The sequence below is a fragment of the Gavialis gangeticus genome, unplaced genomic scaffold (assembly GCF_001723915.1).
Source record: "Gavialis gangeticus isolate Ggan-Ray unplaced genomic scaffold, GavGan_comp1, whole genome shotgun sequence".
Taxonomy (NCBI): Eukaryota; Metazoa; Chordata; order Crocodylia; family Gavialidae; genus Gavialis; species Gavialis gangeticus.
This window is the reverse complement of record NW_017729025.1, coordinates 131,824,486-131,831,724: the sequence shown is the minus strand read 5'-3', so window position 1 is coordinate 131,831,724 and position 7,239 is coordinate 131,824,486. Positions and strand designations below refer to the sequence as shown.

The 7,239-nt window shown below is 44.3% G+C and overlaps 1 protein-coding gene across 3 annotated transcripts in view; it reads left to right on the top strand.

The window, feature by feature from the left end:
• The window catches only part of USP47 (ubiquitin specific peptidase 47), a 148,579-nt gene that overhangs the window by 323 nt on the left and 141,017 nt on the right, over positions 1-7,239 (top strand). The gene's annotated exons all lie outside the window — the stretch shown is intronic.

The following is a 7,239-nucleotide window of genomic DNA, read 5'->3' as shown; positions in this document are numbered from 1 at the left end:
CGCGACGGCAGCGTTCGGGTCCAGGGCCGAGGAGTGGGGGGCGAGCCCCGTGCGGCCAGGCGGGGAGAGCGGGCCGGGCCGGGCCGGGGCCTCTGGGGCCGGTGACGCGCGTCAGAGCCGGGGCCGCGGAGTCAGGGCTGAGGCGCCGTCACGGGGGCTGGATCCCGCAGCCGCCCGGCCCTGCTGTAGGGGAAGGCCGCGGGCGGGCGGGTGACTCCCTCCCTCGGGGTTTCTCACGGTTTTCAGCCAGTTACGTGATTTTCTTGCGACAAGCCCCGGGTTAGGCCGGGGGGCGCGGAGGAGGGAACGGGCGCCAGAGCTCGGCTTCTCCTCTCCCCTTTCCGTGCCCACTGCGTCCCCCCGGGGTCTGCTTTTGGTGGGGGGCTCCTTACCCCGAGCCAGCCCCAGGCACCTTCACCCCGGTCCAGCAGAGGAAGCCGTGCTGCTCTCTGAAGTTATCACCCTGAGTTTGCGAGAGAAAACAGACAACACAACACACACACGGAAGAGGGATGCCTGAAGCAGTGGGGATCCTGCTTGCTGCAGACAGTCAACAAGGCAAAACTGGGAAAAGGATTTATTCCAGAAAAAATAAGGTATACAGGCAAAGATGGCTGTAGTTGGAGAGACAGTTAAGAGGAAGATAGATCAAAAATACAAGTTCTCCCCTGTTTCTTTGCTGTGACCTTTCACTTCCGATTCTGCTCCGTGTGTTGTCCGTTTATTCTGTCTCGTCCTGTTGGCGCTGTATTGCCTCCTGGGACAGGAGTCATGCTGGTTTGTACGGTGATCTGCACTGCTGGTCTGTACAGTGCCAAACACAATAGGATGAGGGCTATTTATTGGGATCCTTAAATACCACTAGAGAGCAAAAAATAGTACTGGATTTTAGAAGCAAGTTATTAGGTGTTACATTTGGCAGCGCACACCTGGACAGTGATGATGTATAGATGGTGAAGTGAGTTGTATGCAAGGAAATAAAGTGGGTTTCTCTAATTCCGTCCTATCATTTTAGACTCTTAAGGTGCAAAAATGTCTAAGGATTTAATCTAGTTTTTATACGTTGGTTACAAAGCAAACAATGTAAGTGGAGGGGCAGGGCAAAGAGACAGGTATAGATGGATGAAAATGAAGTAAAGGAGACTGACAGGAGAAGCTTGTGTCACTTGTGGTGGATAAGTGAAACAGACGGGGTGATTAAATGAAGAATCTAGCTGTAGCTATTCCTTTAGTTCATATATATTAATAGTCTCCTTGTTGGCTTTAAAAATTATTCAGAATATATTTCTGAATCAGATATATATTTTTACCTGCCTTATCAGCTTAGCATTTCTAACAGTTGTGTTTTCAAGCCAGTAGAGTTGTCATGGGTTTTAATATCTTCAAGAATGCTTAATGACCACTTGTAATGTTGTAAGTCTCTTTCGTTCTTCCCAGACTCTGTTCTTAGCTATTCCTTCCTGCTTTTTATAAGAAAACATAAGAACGTAACACTACCATGAATGATATAAAAATTATGAAAATGTACTTTTCAATCTTTTCCTCACTTAGAATAGGGTGATTAATAATTCGCAGCCTGTACCTGTTGCGTTTCTTACTCTTTCTATAAGAAAGAACACTATTAATGAGAGTTGAATAAGTACTGTTCTATCCCTGTTGAAGTCCTGAAGATGCTTTGATCTTTTCATTTTCTCTTGAGACTTGTGACTATTGTACTTGCATCAGTGAGAGAAAGCAAGAGAGGTCTAAACCCCAGACCTTCCTGAATGACACTGTTGTGTATTGGGTGGGAAAAGGCTACCTTTTATTTATATATTTGCCTTTATATGTATATGTCTATAGTATACTTTATATATAGTATATATAAAGGCTATAGTAACGTGTGTGTGTGTACACATATACACTGATGCCCTGCAGCTTGTTCTGCTACTTCAGAAAATGAAACTGGGATTTGAACCAAGATTTCCTGAATGTATCACAAAACTGTATTTTTACTTTTGTTTGACATACGGGATAGGTGGAGCTTATTTATCTAAAGTCAATGTGATAACGGTTTTGTTGCTGTTTGTCTTTCTTGCATTGCTGTTTACTGCTGGTTTTTTGTGTTTTTTTTTTTTAGTGTTGGTACTAGGCTTTGAGGAAAAGATTCTCCTTCAGCCGGAAAGTATACTAAGGAATCCTAACTTTTCCCAAAGCATTTTCTTATTAAGATGCTCAAGAAAAGCACACCAGTTTCATTTTTTCCTTCAGAGGTGTATATGCTTTCCATAAAGTAATAGCTGGGAAGGCCAAGTCTATAGTTGGAGAAGGCAGAATCTTAGCAAGTGTGTTACAGCTGTTAATTCTGGTTTGTGTTGCCTCCATCCTTCATACCATCCAGTGTGAAAGTTAATGGCTGTGTTAAACTCAGAATTATTGTATAGTAAACAAACTATAACAGTGACACCCATTTTGGCCCTGTGGGCTGGATGAGCTGGCATACAGACCAGCCCCATGCCAGTTTTGTGCGGGATCAAGTCCCTTGTGGAGGGCTGGCATATGGTCATATCTGGCACATCAGGATCCAGCTGCATACCTGCATAGTCCAGCATCCCCAGATCTGGTGCTGTGTGCACGCTGGCTAGGCCCCACACACACATGCCATCTTGCGTATAGGGTTATTGTCTGGCCCATGGTGCTTCCCAGGGGGTGAGGGGGCTGGAAGGAGAAGGGACGACTTACCCAGTGCTGCGGTGTGGGAGGAGCTGTCTGCTCAAGCAGCTGCTGGCAAGAGAGCAGCTGCCACCCACCCCTTGCTGCTGATTGGCTGTGAGGTCTGCCATTCATATGACACCACCCCTTCACCAGTGGGGCAGGGCCAGATGACAGGCCACCCTCACAGCCAGTCAGCTGCTTAGTTTTCACTTGCTAAGTTACTGCTTCTGTATAAACAATTGTTGTAGTTTTTAAGTATGTTTTAGTAATGTCTGGACTGTAAACTGACCCTCATGCTTTCACGTTTAATTTAATCTTTCCTCCAAATATAAACTAATTTTAATAAATAAATTCCTTGAACTGTGTGATTATACCATGATTCTAAGGACCCAGTTATTGGTCAGCTCTGCATATACGTCTAGTCTTTTCTCATATATATTTTAGGGAAAAAATACTGACTTATAATTGGAGCAATGTAGTAATTTGTGAGTAGGAGAGAGAAGCTCCATTGTCAGCATTTAAAACCCTAATTATAGATCCATGTTTCTGACAAACCTTCAGCATTTATCTTTGAGTATTACAGTTTAGAAAAGTAGAAAGCAGTTTTATGATAGATATCTCACTAAAAGACAGTTTTATACTCCATTGTTTGTGTAGGCAGAGCTCATTCCCTATACCACGTTGCTTGCTTTGTTGTTTTTTTCCCCTTAATTTCCCTATGTACTGTCCTCTTATTGTCTCATCCTTCTATTGTCTCATCCTGCTATTTTGCAGGTACTGTCTGCAGTCCCCCTTCTACAAGGGCCCTGCGTCCACCAGTTTCATTCTATCCCAGTGTCTCTGTTTGACATTCTTTTTTTTCCTTTTTCTTCTGTTGGGGAGGCAGAATCAGGGTGTGTTAGGGTTACATCCAGATAAATGGCAATACCATCTAGGTAAGTGAAGGACATGGCTTCAGTTTGCTACTTAAAGGCTAAACCATGTTCACAACCTTTGACTTAATTCAGAAAATATGTATATATCCATATCTGTCTATAATTGCTGAACTCATTAAATCGCCCCTTTCCGACAAAAGATTGATCATGATGATGTGCCTATCACTTACAAATGACTGTTCATGGTTGGACCTGTCCACTACCCATTGAAGTCAACAGAAAGTCTCCTATCTTTATTGCGCGCTGAATTGAGTTCCCTACACATGTCCCTTGGAAACCTTCTTGTCACTGAATGTTGATTTTTGTTTATACTGAATTTTTCTTAACCATAAAGCTTCATTGATGACTTATTTTGATGAACATTGGGTTCATCTTGATTTTTAAGACACAGCACACAAAAATAACAATTATTTAAAAGTAGCAATATCCAGAGATGTGGGTTTGCTGGAAATTTTTCCAATGCCCTAAATAGAGTATGATCTGATTTAGCATGTTTATTTACCCACCTGTTTATTTGTGTATTTACCCTCCTATACAAATCAATAAAACACATGTGTTTACACACTTCTAGGAATAATTACCTGAAAAACATTAATTACAACTTTAAAACTGCTAAGCTTGCCTAATATTGTATTGGCATCTATTCATTGTTACTAATGAATTTTATGAAATACTGAATTTTTAGAAATGGAAAATTTCCCATGGAAAAATAAAGCACTGGAAAATTTTCAATCCCACGGCTCTCATAGCATCAGGCTGAAAATACCACCACATCTTGTATCCCCTGCTATTATGTGAACTTTCCCCTCTACTTGTTATAATAACACTTGTCTCATACTAGTCTTAAAGCTGCTCGTATGCCTACTAACATTTTCATCTTGTTGCACAAGAGGTATTTGTGGACTTTGCTCTAGGAGCTTGTTGCAATATAGCATTTGGTAAATAGAAAATAATAGAATTAGAAGGAAAATAATTTTGTTTTTTACAGTTCTCATAGAAACAAAATATGCACTTAAATGCAGTGACTTGGAACTGCTGCTTCATGAAATTGATTTTAAATGAAACATGGAATATTAAAATAAAGTATATGCTGTCAAATATAGAATAATGAATGAATGTATTTTTCTCAGTACACTAACTGTTAAACAAATTTAGTGACTAACAAATTTAGTATTATATATTTGTTTACAAGTTGAGTAGATTACTTTAAAGATTCTGTTGAGGAATAGGCTCTAATGGTATGGTCCAGGCTTCCAGCATTGTGTATAATATCTCACCTAAATTCTACAGATGGGTTTTGAGAATTCCAGGCAACTGATTTAGCAAATGCTGTACAGATACTCTTTCAGCATGTACCAGCTTGAGTGGTACAGGGTATGAATGTTAGTGTAACTATATGCACTTGAGCTGCCACCTTTGCTTTCATGGCAGTAGCTATTGTTAGAACCATCTGAAGCAAGTCTTTCCACAGCAAAAAACAATGGAATAAAATGTTTTTGTTTTTGTTCGTTGAACAAACAGATGACGTTTTTGGTGGGATCACCTTATGTTTGATCTGTGCTCGGAGTTATTACTCTGAATAAATAGGATTTTTGTTACCATATTTGCATGTTTAAACTTAAAGCTGGGTGTTATGTTAGAATCCAGGGCCCATGGGCCAGATCTGCCAGCACTTTCATCTGGCCCGTGGGCATGCACCAACATACTGTACCCCGCCCAGCCCTTCTGCCCATCAGGGTGGGAGTTACGTACCCATGTATACACCCACTCACCAACATTTCTTCACTACACGTACTATATTTTTCTCATGGATAGAAGGGCCCGGCCCAGCCAACAGCAACTTCTGGGTGGGACTGCTCCTGCTGCTGCATGGGGAGGGGACCTATTTGGCTTCCCTGGTTTCCTGTTCATTCCAGGCAGCAGGTAGGAAAAGGTGGGGCAAGGCTGGGGGGAGCCACAGCTGCGTGGGGGCAGGGAGCTGAGGCTGGTGGCAGTGTGGAGCCTGTCCCAGGGTTGTGGCGGGAGCTCCGCTGGCAGGGTGTGGTTGTGAGGGAGGTTTGGCAGGTGTGAGGACCCCTCCCCACACTCCTGCATATGACACAGCCCCAGCTGCTAGCAGCAGTGGCAGGCAGGGGCATTTGGAGCGCTCGTGGCCCATGGCTCCAGCTGGCGCTGCACGTGTGGGCAGGAAGCACAGCCTGTTCAGCCCGCCTCTGTTGCAGGGGCTCTGCATGGTGTGCATGCAGCTCCCATACTTACACAGCACCAGGGGAAGCTCTGCATTGGAGCTGGCTGCCTTTGTTGCACACCTCCACCTTCCTTTACATGCCACAAAACTCACATACCCACTCCCGGCCCCCACATCCCCCCTACATATACACCCCCGCAACATACCCTGTGCCCCTCACACCCCGCTGTACACACACCCTCACCATAGACACACACACGTGTGCGTGCACCCCCCACTCCTCACCCTACACACACAGGCATGTGTGATTAAAATGTGTTTAAAATTATAGGCCCCCTGACAGCTCCCCCCAGCCCTGCCAGAGGGAGCCCACAGCTGCCAGGGGTACTGCAGCCCCCTGCTGCCCTGTTCCTTGGCATAGCATCGAATGGAGGACTTGGCGCAGCAGGGAGTGGAGTCGCTGCATGGAAAACCACCTCACCTGCCAGCTCTGGAGGCCCTGGGGGAGGGAAGCGGGGCAGGAGCTTGAGCCTGCAGCCTGCGCCTGGCCCGGGTACACATCTGGGGGGTGCGGGTTTCCCCTGCCCCCCTCGCTCCCCCGGGAGTGTGTGGCAGTGGGAAGCTGGCCCTCCCCCTTCCATGGATGAACCACTTGCAGTTCCGTCCTGCTCCCCGCTGGGGCCCTGCAGCTGCGCATTGCGACCCTGGGGCTCAAGCCCCAGCCCCGCCCAGTTCCCTCTCTACCGAGGCCTCAGTCCCTCTCACCCACCACACTTAACTGCTGGAGCTGCTCTGCAGGCTGCCTGCGGCAACCTGCACCTCTGTGCCAAGATAGCCTTGCTTTTAATTTTTAGAAAGGCACATTAAACAAGAGTTTCCAAGAGTTTCTTTTTAGAAATTCTGAATACTGATGAAAAATCACTGTATTTATTTTTCTCACGGAAAGCCTGTTCTGCTTTTGGACTTCCTATATTATTAACATAGGACCAAATCCTGCCATCCAATACTGGAATAGTCCTCACTTTGACCTTAAGGGGGATTGCTTGCATAAAGACTACTTATGAGAGAGAGGGATAGAAGAATTTAAGACCTTTGTTTCTTTAAGGCTTGACTCTAATCTCTTTTTTCAACAAATAAGAATCGATACGGCACTGTATTTAAAAATATTTAAATATAGTCAAGACTTCAGGCCCCCTTTTACAATTGAGACTATATTACCATTATATAATAAGAAAACTAAATCAAAATCTAGTGCTGTGGCTTTATTTTGCCTGGTTGTGAAAATGTCTGAGATTCTGACAACACAGCCTGGAGTTCCTGGTGTAAATATCTGCATCCAGGCTTAATCAAATATGCACCTTCTTTGTACCAAGTGTTTTTTTGATTTTGTTTAAAAAAAAAAAAAAAAAAAAAAAAATTTTT